The sequence below is a fragment of the Sapajus apella genome, unplaced genomic scaffold (genome assembly GCF_009761245.1).
Source record: "Sapajus apella isolate SASKATOON/1434 unplaced genomic scaffold, GSC_monkey_1.0 scaffold533, whole genome shotgun sequence".
Classification (NCBI taxonomy): domain Eukaryota; kingdom Metazoa; phylum Chordata; class Mammalia; order Primates; family Cebidae; genus Sapajus; species Sapajus apella.
In genome coordinates, this window is record NW_022437462.1 from 20,769 (window position 1) to 32,306 (window position 11,538).

An 11,538-nucleotide genomic window follows, 5' to 3' on the forward strand; every position below is an offset into this window, starting at 1 on the left:
GCTTCTGAAAATTAAAAAAAAAAATCTGAGAATTTACCTCTCTTATTTTATTTGTATTTTCCCCAAAGATAGGGAAAAAAAGGCTGGTAGACAATTTTCCTTATCTACTTGAGTTCTGTCCAATCTATCCAATAACTTAACTCCAGTACAAACTGAGACATAGCAAATGCAGACATGATGGATTTATGAAGTTTTTCCTCAGTAGCCATTAGAGATTGGGCCTAGGGCTCCCTGAGATACCACAATCCTAAGATGTTCGAGTCTCTTTTTAGAAAATGGTTTAGGATTTGCGTGTAACCTAAATCTATCCTCCTGAATACTTTATCTCCAGATGACTTTGAATACCTAATACAATGTAAATGCTGTATAAATACTTGTAATGCCATACTGTTTAGGAGCAGCAAGAAGATTGTTAAAAATATGCACATGTTTGGCTGGGTGCAGTTGATCAAGCTTCTAATCCCAGCACTTTGGGAGGCTGAGGTTGGCGGATCATGAAGTCAGTAGATTGAGACCATCCTAGCTAACATGGTGAAACCTAGTCTCCACTAAAAATGCAAAAAAATTAGCTGGGCATGTTGGCACATGCCTGTAGTCCCAGCTACTCTGGAGGCTGAGGCAGGAGAATTGCTTGAACCCAAGAGGCAGAGGTTGCAGTGAGCCAAGGTCTGGCCACTGTACTCCAGCATGGGTGACAGAGCAAGACTCTGTCTCAAAAAAAAAAGTGCATGTTCATCTTCAGTACAGCTGCTTTTTCTTCCTGCAAATATTTTTTATCTGAGATTAGTTGAATCCATGGGTATGAAACCCATAGATGTGAAGATTCAACTGTGATTCAAATGGGAAAATGAGACAAGAGTCCTCATGGTATTATTGTTAAACAAGCAGTGCTCTCAATCATTCCCAATTACTTAGACAAGCTTAAATCCTGGGAAGAGGGTAAACATTGGGATGATTTCTGAGTGACTTATATGAGCTGATTAATGAAGAAGCACATTCTGAGTCTCTTCCTGTCTCTGTCATTCTATCTCCCTCAATGATTCCATGATGATAATATATGAAAGACACCTAGTATCTATGCTATTATTCTTACTCTCTGCCTCCAAACTCACCTATGAAGTTTTCTTAGACAATTATAAATGAAGCAGGTTTTATCTAAGATTGATTAATCAATCAAAGTGGACTTCAACTGTCGACTCCTAAAATTATCATTCATTGAATTAGTCCTTTTAACTTTAATATCAAAACTCTTCCTTTCAATAAATTAGTTGTAAATAATGTCTATTAATTTAGAAATGTTTCCATAGTCAATTCAGATGATCAGAGAGAACACTTTCACATTCTGAAATACTGTTTAAACTATAATAGCAAAAATTCATTAAAAACTAATAAATCATCTTCTAAAATAACAAAAAAGTGAAGACATGCTTTAGGTTTTCTGTGCTAAACTAGAAAATTCAGAAATGCAGTTAATGGAAGCGTAGCCCCCAATTCTTCCTTCCTTCCTTCCTTCCTTCCTCCCTTCCTCCCTTCCTCCCTCCCTCCCTTCCTCCCTTCCTCCCTTCCTCCTTTTCCTTCCTTCTTTGTTGTTGCAACCTTACTGCAACCTCCAACTTTCAGATTTAAGCAATCCTCCTGTGTCAGCCTCCCAATTAACTGGTATTACAGGAACTCACCACCATGCCAGGATAATTTTTTCATGTTTTCAGCAGAGACAGCTTTTCGCCCTTTTGGCCAGGCTAGTTTCTAACTCCTGACCTCAAGAGATCTCCCCGCCTCGGTGTCCCAAAGTGCTAGGACTACAAGCATGAGCCAGCACACTAGGCCAGTTAGATCTGTTTTTAACAGCTTTCAAGTGAGTCTGCAAACTGAAAATTGTAAAGAGGCAGCAAATAGGACTTTTGCAACAAGAATTTTCAAAGCAATTCAACATTTTTAACTTTTACTGTGGTGAACATTATAACCATTACTACAGGCCCACATTTTAGTGAACATTTTAGGTATTTGATGGGTTCTATCACTGCATGAAACCCTGGAAAGATATCTTTTCATACTTAAAAAATCCAACAATACAGAAAATAGTCACATAAAAAAAATCAAATAGCATGGGAACAAAAATCGTATGTTACAAATAAAAGATACTTTATCTTGATTTGATGTAAAAGCACTAGGACAGCTACTTGTTTGCTTAGAAAAGACCCAAGCATGATGTCAGGTAAATTTTAAGTATTTTTAAGAGAAAAAGTAAGCATGATGGGTTTACTGTAAATGATACTCACAAGGCTACTATGAATGGTCTTTTTCTATAAGCTCTGTCGATATCAAGATTAGAAGTAACTCCCGGTACTCCAAAGCCCAAAAGCCAGAAATCCAGTGGGTCCTCACTGAAGGAGAGGTGTGTGGATAAGCATGCTTTTATCATGTAAGGGCCCACACAAGACCAGGCCCACTTCCTGAAACTGATTAGATTGCACAGGAAGGGGTAAATTGGCTGATTGGATTTATAGAGTACAGAAAACCACACTTGGGGGCTCAAAGCTCAACAGACAAGTTTCGGATGAGCTGCAAGAAGGTTGACTTAGCACAGCTTGTTCAAAGAAATATTTCATGTAAAACAATTATTTCATTAAATATGTTTTTATTTTGCACATGCTAACTTTTATTTATTTATTTTTGACACAGTGTCTCATTCTGTTGGTCTGGTTGGAGTGCAATGGCTCAATCTCGGCTCACTGCAACCTCTGCCTCCTGGTTCAAACGATTCTTCTGCCTCAGCCTACCAAGTAGCTGAGATTACAGGTGCCCACAATTACACCCAGCTAATTTATGTATTTTTAGGAGAGAAAGGATTTAACCATGTTGGTCAGGCTGGTCTGAAACTCCTGACCTCAGGTGATCCTCCCACCTCAGCCTCCCAAAGTGCTGGGATTACAGGCATGAGCCACTGTGCCCAGCCACACGCTAACTTTTAAAATTTTATTTCTTTTTTTTTTTTTTTTTGAGACAGAGTTTCACTCTTGTTACCCAGGCTGGATGGAGTGCAATGGTGCGATCTCGGCTCACCGCAACCTCCGTCTCCTAGGTTCAGGCAATTCTCCTGCCTCAGCCTCCTGAGTAGCTGGGATTACAGGCACGTGCCACCATGCCCAGCTAATTTTTTGTAGTTTTAGTGGAGACGGGGTTTCACCATGTTGACCAGGATGGTCTCGATCTCTTGACCTCGTGATCCACCCGCCTGGGCCTCCCAAAGTTAAAATTTTATTTCTTACTGTGAGTTTTAAAATTATAATTGCTTAAGTGCCTAACCATTATTTATCAGAATATGTCCAAAGATAAAACATTAACTGGGATCACAACACATCTGTACTGTGTTACTCTCTTGTTTAAAAAAGTATTGGAGGAACTCAATTGTGTTTCATATAATTGTATATGTAATGCTTAGTGGAATTAGTTGTATCAAGCTTTTTTCTTATTTTTACTATTTTATGACCATTTCATAATGATTGTTTTAAATAAAAATAAAATCTCTTTTTTCAATTCATATACCTTTTTGAATAATTTTAAAACAGATACTTTACACATATGTACATAAATATCTAAAGCAATGTATGTATTCATATTTTAAAAATTATATAATAGTTATTTACAAAATAATAATCATTATTATTATTACCTTATTTTGAGACAGACTCTCCCTCTGTCACCCAGGCTGGAGTGCAATGGCAGGATCTCAGCTCACTGCAACTTCTGCCTCCCAGATTCAAGCAATTCTCCTGCCTCAGCCTCCCAAGTGGCTGGGGTTACAGGTGTCTGCCATCATGACTGCCTAATTTTTGTAGTTTTAGTAGAGATGGGGTTTTACCATGTTGGCCAAGCTGGTCTCAAACTGCTGACTTCAGGTGATCTAGCTGCCTCCAACTCCCAAAGTGCTGGAATTTCAGGCCTTAGCCAAGGCACCCAGCTGCTATTTACACAATAATTATATGCATAATTATCTTTAATAGTGTATAAAAGATATTTTTAACACAGTTGCCATACTAGCAGATTTTGTTGTTGTTTACCATGATTTAATTAATCACCAATGTTTACACATACTTGTATTAATAGATTATCTGAAGTTTGGGGATTTAGGTCATTTCTATAAACTTAAAATTAACAAACCTTGCTAGAAATTGAAAAAGTAAAAATCTAAATAAAAGTCACCATTTACATATTAACAGACATTAAAACAATTATAAACTTTATGAAAGCATTTCCTGGAAAAAGATGGAGTGGTTGTCTTTTTAATCAGTCCATGGCATTGCAAATTAGTATGTTTTCTGAAGTGTCATTTGATCAGCATTATGCTTCAAAAGATAGATCCAAAAAAGTTAAGAAAAGGTAATCATAGATACATATATGCAGAGTCTTCCAGAAATGTTGTTTTATGAAAACTGCTTCAAACACTTCTTAAAATGTTGTATGTTATCTACTGAAGTGTAGAGAAGAAAGGCTTTCTAGTATTCTCACTCTTCAGTAAAAATTCAACGCTATGTTGTGTAGAATGCCCTGAATTAGACAGAAATAAACAATAAGCACTTATGAGATGCATAAAAAAGAATGAACAATAGTTGCAAACTTTAGTGCTAGTGGCTGAGAAAGTCACCATCTATTATACTACAACTGTGTCATCACGCAGAATAGGTAAGAGAGAAAAAGCGGTATTTCATTACCTAACTAAAAAATACTGTCAATCAAATGAAAATATCAGACATTTATTAATGAGAAATTATACACTAAAAGCTGTTCTAAGTACTTTACGTGTTCTAGCTTACTTAATTCTTACAGCAACCCCATGAGATAAATAATATTTCATACTCATTTAAAGATTAATAAATGTAAGAACAGGAAACGTCAATAATTTGTCCATAGTTATATTCAAATTAAGTAGGGTTTGAACCCAGGCAGTCTGTCTCTGAAAACTGTTTTCCTATCAGTGACATTAAGTATGTTGCCAAAGTATGTTCCTAAGCCACAGAACTACATACAATATTTTGTGGGAAATGCTTCTTGCGTGCTGGCAGAATTAATTGAAAGTTTACAAAGCTTTCAAGTATTGTGCAGGTTTTGGTGCATTTTATAGAATAATAATATTCACCTTGTCCCACGTCTATAACACTGTCCAACTCTCCATCAACGACATCACAAAAAGTCTGTTGGCATGCTCAGCCAAACCCCATAGCAAAGGCATTGTGCGATTCCTACAGTGCAGTGCAGCTCTTCTGTTCAAAGCACAGAATGTCTCAGAGGGTCTCACATGTGCGCTTCTGTGGTTACTCACAAAATGAGTGTCTACTATGGACTCTCCATACTAGTAGGGATTGGAGCCAAAATAGTAACAAACCTTCACGTTCTTCACATGAGTCCCGAAAATTAAATTTAAAAAAAATTTTAAAATGAAAACTCAATCTTTAAGGAGCTCATGGTCTAGTAGGTGATACAAAGGAAGGGACAGTCATCCTGAAAGTCTTCCTAATTGAAGTAACACGTAAGCCGAAATCCAACGGATGAGGGTAGTCTTATCTTTTCTGAGGGTAAAGTCTGCATGACAGCAGTTGCCATGAGAAAACATTTTGGGACCTGGAATAGTGGCTCATGCCTATAATCCCAGCATTTTGGGAGGCCTGGATGGATTGACTGGTCAAGCTGAAAAGCTCAAGACCAGCCTGGGCAACATGGTGAAACTCCATCTTCACAAAGAAAAAAAACAAAAATTAGGCAGGCATGATGGTGCACATCTGTAATCTCACCTACTTGGGAATCTTAGGTTGGAGGATTGCCTGAGCCCAGGAGGCAGAGGTTGCATTGAGCCGGGGTTGTGCACTGACTCTAGCCTGGGTGACAGAGTGAGACCGTTTTTCTCACAAACGCACATACACACACACACACACACACACACACACACACACACACACACACACAAATTAGTTCTGTTCTCTTGCTGGGCTGAAGCCCTTCTATTTCATCTAGGCTACAATGCTTTCTGAAATGCAAGTGTGCCTATATTCCTACCTGCTTAACCTTATTATGGGATTTTGATAAACTACAAGAAAGTAGTTACACTTCTCTGGGTGTCTCCCAAAACTTACTTGAAGTATTTGATTCCCAATGTATAAATTGTTCTTCCCTCAAATGCCTTGGATTTTAATGAGTGAGTTATTTATATTTCTTTAACTTGCCACAATCAACCATATTTCTATTATTTTTATATAATATGATTACCCTGTTAGTAGAAATATAAATAAATAAAATCACTTTAAAACAATAAGTGGCATTGCTCAGTAGAATTGACAATCTACAAATTTTATAACCCAGATATTCCACCTATCAGAAGATGCTGTCAGGAAAGAGAATCTCTTGAGTATTTGCATGAGCAGACATGCTCACAAAACTGAAATACAAAAAGAAATCCAATGAACATCAGCAAAAAATGAATAAATTTATTATGCACCATTTATCCAACTTTGGGTTATCCACTACAAACTCACTCTTGCTTATTTACATAAATAGATCTAGACCCTTTAAATATTTTTTTCTTTGCCAAGTGTTAAGATGTCAGTCTTTGTGAGTAGAAGACATTGGAGAGAAATTCCAAAAACGTGCTTCCAATCTGCTTTGGAAATGACATCTCCCAGATGTATCTGGCCCTGACGGTATGCAGGGGTACACCAGTTCCCAGGTTCTGTAGTTCAGGCTGCTGCTACAGCCCTCACTTCTTCAAGTTCATGGCGGGCAGGAGAACTCAGCAGCCAAAAGCTTCTTCTGATCCTGGCCTTTTTCAAATTTGCCGTGGAGCCCCTCTGAGATGACAGTTCTTCCTAAACAGCTTTCTAGTGGCCCAGAAGGCAAGTTTCCAGGGAGTCCTGAAGTGTGGATGTAAACCAAGTTTTTTTTTTTTTTCTCTCTCTCTTTGTAAGTAGTGTATTTCAAATAGCTTTCAAGATACACATATTTTTTCCTTTAAAAAAATCTGCTAGAGCAGTTTTGTTCTTGAATTTTGCTGGTCATCCTCATGGTCCCGAGCCCCCAAACTCTGGGTCGTGGAGGCGGCCGAGGCGGAGGCTGGGGGCCCACAGGCTGTCCTGGGGGTGCTCGCAGCGCTGGTGGAGCAGCTGGGCCCCGTCTTGCCACAGATCACGCATGGCCGCCATGTGAGCTAAAATGTCATTTGAAAGCAGCAATAATTTAAAATTATAAAAATCTTTCCGCTGCTGAACGTTTAGAGGGTGAAGTTAGACAGGGGACGGGGAGGCTGGGGTGCCCCAGAGGGGACCGTGTGGCCCACGCCTTCCCAAACCAGGGGCCGGTGGGCCGGGCCCGGGTCTTGCCCTGGAACAGGCCGGGCCTGCAGTGCTGAGCAGCCAAGGGCGGCACCGCTAGGGCACCCGGTCTGCGGGTGCCACGTGCGCCCGCTGAGGGTGGGGGAGAGGCCCCGCACTGTCCCCGCAGCCTCGGGCGCCCGGGCACCGGTGGGTGCCGGCCGGCGCGGGCTCAGGAGTGACTCGTGGGGTTGTCGTTGCTGGGCGAGCTGGGGTAGAACGACGAGGAGAAGCTCACCCCAGCCAGGCCCGGGGGTTCGCGGCCGCGTTCTGTCCCGTGAGGCTTTTCCGGCAGACGGGCAGCTGCCGTGCTTTGTGGGGACAGAGGCGAGGGCGGGAGAAGGGGCGGGTTAGCGCGGGCAGGGGGCGGGGCGCGCGGGCACTCACCGGCCCAGCCAAGGCGCGAGGCCGCCGCGGTGGGACAGGGGGTTCCGGGGCGCTCGGGCACTCACCTGCCAAGCCAGGGCGCGAGGCCGCCGCGGTGGGACAGGGGGTTCCGGGGCAGCTGTTGCAGCGCTCGCCCGGGCACAGCCGTCCCTGCACACGGGGCACGCGAGCCCGGAGCCTGTGCGCTCCTCGGTGCAGGGACGGCGGGGAGGGCCTGGATTTCCTGTTTATCTGCCGGTGGGGCGGTGTTTTCAGACTGACCGAGGAGCTGTGTGAGGACGGCGCCCAGGCCGCTGGCCCTCCAGGCGCAGTCCGCAGGGCTTCAGTGCAGAGCTCCCCGAGGACCCAGGCTGAGACGGCGGCGGGCGCGATAGTGCCCTGAAGGAGCTGCGGGTGACCTCTTCCAGTTGGGGACGCCTTCCAGTCGGCCGGTGGCCCGCCCGTGGGGAAGCGGGCGCGGGGCTGCTGGGCGCCGGTGCCGGGACTGGGGCTCTCTTCCTGCCGGTTCTCGGGGCCCCTGCCGTCGTCAGCCTGCACTCCGGGAGGGAACGTGGGGATCTTGAAGCTGTCGCCAAAGATGCCGAAAGCAAACTGTCGTAGCCCTGAGGCAGCGTGAACAGGTGCTGGTCCACGTTCTCCAACGGCGGCCGGCTCCTGTCCGTGGGGGCTGCGGAGGGGACAGAACCATTTTCTTTTTTCTTTTCTTTTTTTGTTTTTATTTTTATTTTTTTTTTATTGCATTTTAGGTTTTGGGGTACATGTGAAGAGCATGCGAGATTGTTGCATAGGTACACACGTGGCAGTGTGATTTGCTGCCTTCCTCCCCATCACCTACATCTGGCATCTCTCCCCTTGCTATCTCTCCTCAACGCCCCACCCCCCGCTGTCCCTCCCCTATTTCCCCCCAACTGACCCCAGTGTGTGATGCTCCCCTCCCTGTGTCCATGTGTTCTCATTGTTCAACACCCGCCTATGAGTGAGAACATGCGGTGTTTGATTTTCTGCACTTGTGTCAGTTTGCTGAGAATGATGGTTTCCAGGTTCATCCATGTCCCTACAAAGGACACGAACTCATCGTTTTTGATGGCTGCATAATATTCCATGGTGTATATGTGCCACATTTTCTGTGCTCCTGGTCTCTTCTGGAAGCTCCTCGATGAAATCAGACTCGCATCTTGGGCACATATAATCGGGCAGGCGCGAGACGATCTCCACGGAGCAGCAGTGGCAGAAGTACAATCCGCCCTGCGGCGACGCCTCGGTCATGGCCTACTCCGTACCGCCCGCCCCCAGTATTTCAAGTCCAGGAAAGTAGACATATGCACAACAAAAGGCTAGATTACCAATAATTACACATTTTCTCTAGCAGTAATAAGAAAGTTCTCCTAGCCCAGACACTTTTTAGAGTGATGGTGCTTAAGGAAGAGAAGAGTTGATGAATGAAGATTCTGTGTATTGATTTAAAGGAAAAAAAATAAGTCCTTTCTTTCCTCTTTTTCAGAAAATTTCTGATGGATGTTCACTGATTTGTCTCTCTTCTTCAAGTCGTTCAATCTCCAGAGACAGCTTATACATCTCCAGGGCCATTTTCACATCTTCCGGGTTTGGCAGGCACTGCATGAGCTCTCTGCCTGTGAGCACTTGCTCTCAACCTTCAGATACCTCCCACTCACATCTGGGCACTTCTGGGTACCAGATTCTTTCCTCTGAGCAAGTGATACTTTTGGGACCGACCAAAAGTTTTTCATGTGCAACACCACAGGAACTTGTTAACATTCAGTGAGGCTAAGGTGTGAGGGGGCTCTTCATTGGCTTCTCAAACTTCACCCTGGAAGCAATGGCAATTCCTTATATGTGCTCATCACATATTATTTAGACTTCTCCTTACATTTTACTAGACGATATTTCATTGCTCAAATTATCTTATAATTAATCTTTCTTTATATTAACTTTCCTTATTCACATTATTATATATTTTCTCTGTCTTGATGGACCATAAATCTTATTTTCATTTGAATAAATGCTATCTATCTATTTATCTGAACCCTTAAAGACCTGTGGAAAAAAATCAAGTACCATAAAAATATACATGGCGTTATTTTATTTATAAAAAATAGTAAACTACATAAAACAAAAACATAAAACATGTAAATAATATAGCCATGTGTGATAATATCATAAAGAATAACACAGAAAATAAACATACAATTCAAAAAAGTGAAAAAGCACAACCATCATGAATACATGGGGGACCCAAAGATATTGAAAATATTATTTTCTAAATATAGCTAGTTGTTCACAAATGTTCATTTCATTACTATTTTTCTCTATCCTTGTGTGTTATATGGTAGTGTTTTATATAAATAAAATACTTTTAATAAAAAATTATTTCTTATGCTATAGTGATTACATTTACTAAAAGTGTAATTTAATTAGTTTCTCAACCATGTGCTGAGATAGTGATCCTCTGAGCCCTGGGAGGCCAGGCAAGGCGTGAGGCCTCTGACGTGGAGCATTTGCGCATATTTCCCAGTGTGCTCTAGGACATACTGATGTTTTCCTATGTGTGAAGTGACGTGAACAGATTAGACTTGATTCCCTGATAATACCAGATGAGAGTTTTACCGTATTTACCCATTCCCCTTGGATTTAATACTGAGTTTGAATCTTCCATTTCAGAATAATCTTGTCTAATTATATATGTTTTTATTTTTAGTCCATAACAAGAAAATAAAAGTATATACATAAATATATGAACACTCACATGACTGTATATAATGTCTAGCTTTCTTTCTAATATACTAATTTAAACTCCATCAATATACCCATCATGAGTCTTTCTGAGTGATATACCACAAAAATTCTATATAGGTTCTCTAAAGAATCCTCTCAGGCTGCTTCTTCCAAAGCCTCTGCAGCTGCCTGCATTGTGAAGGCTGCAACAGCAATCTTTCTCTTCACTTCTCCCTCAGTTTTGCAAAGATGCACTTTGGTTTCAATATCAAACAGAGCATCAGAAATTCCTGAAAGTGACTCCCTTGAATACTTGCTGTGGCTGCTTGGAGCATGGATGACATGCCTATTGATAAAACAGTATGGTCTTTATTAGTTGCCTAAATGTTATAGAGAGAAACACGAGAGCACGCTACAATTTTAACATGAACATTTCTAATTTAACAATCTGAACAAGTCACTTGTCAACTGAACTTTGACATTCAGTCATCTCTAAAGACTAATCTGGCCAGGGAAGGTAGCACAAGCCTGTAATCCCAGCACTTTGGGAACCAGAGGTGGGCTGATAAGGTCGGAAGTGTGAGACTAGCCTGGAAAGCATGGTGAAACCCCGATTCTACTAAAAATACAAAAAATTAGCCAGGCATGGTGGCACACACCTGTAGTCCCAGGTACTCAGGAGGTGGGAGAATTGCTTGAACCCGGCAGGCAGAGGTTGCAGTGAGCCGCAATCACACCACTGAACTCCAGCCTGAGCTGCAGAGAGAGACTCTGTCTCAAAAAAAAAAAAAAAAAAAAAAAAATGCTAGTCTATGAAATATGTATTAACTAATTGTATTTTCACTTTGAGCAAAAAAAAAAAAAAGTGGTAAGTGGTTCAGTGCTACAACAGTGACAACAACATAGGAAACAGAGCAATCATGCTTGATATCAGAGCATTTAGTCACAATTTTCCAAATTCTTCAAAATAAACTACACACAGCTGGTATTAGGATTTCACAGAGGGGAAAACTGAGGTCTGAGAAAGCAAGTGACTGAATTATCTGTCTCAAGGCACATT

General features: G+C 41.8%; 1 pseudogene; it reads right to left on the reverse strand.

Annotated features, from left to right (window-relative positions):
* Positions 1-7,530: 7,530 nt before the first annotated feature.
* On the reverse strand, positions 7,531-9,198 carry LOC116546037 (annotated as a pseudogene).
* Positions 9,199-11,538: the final 2,340 nt, after the last annotated feature.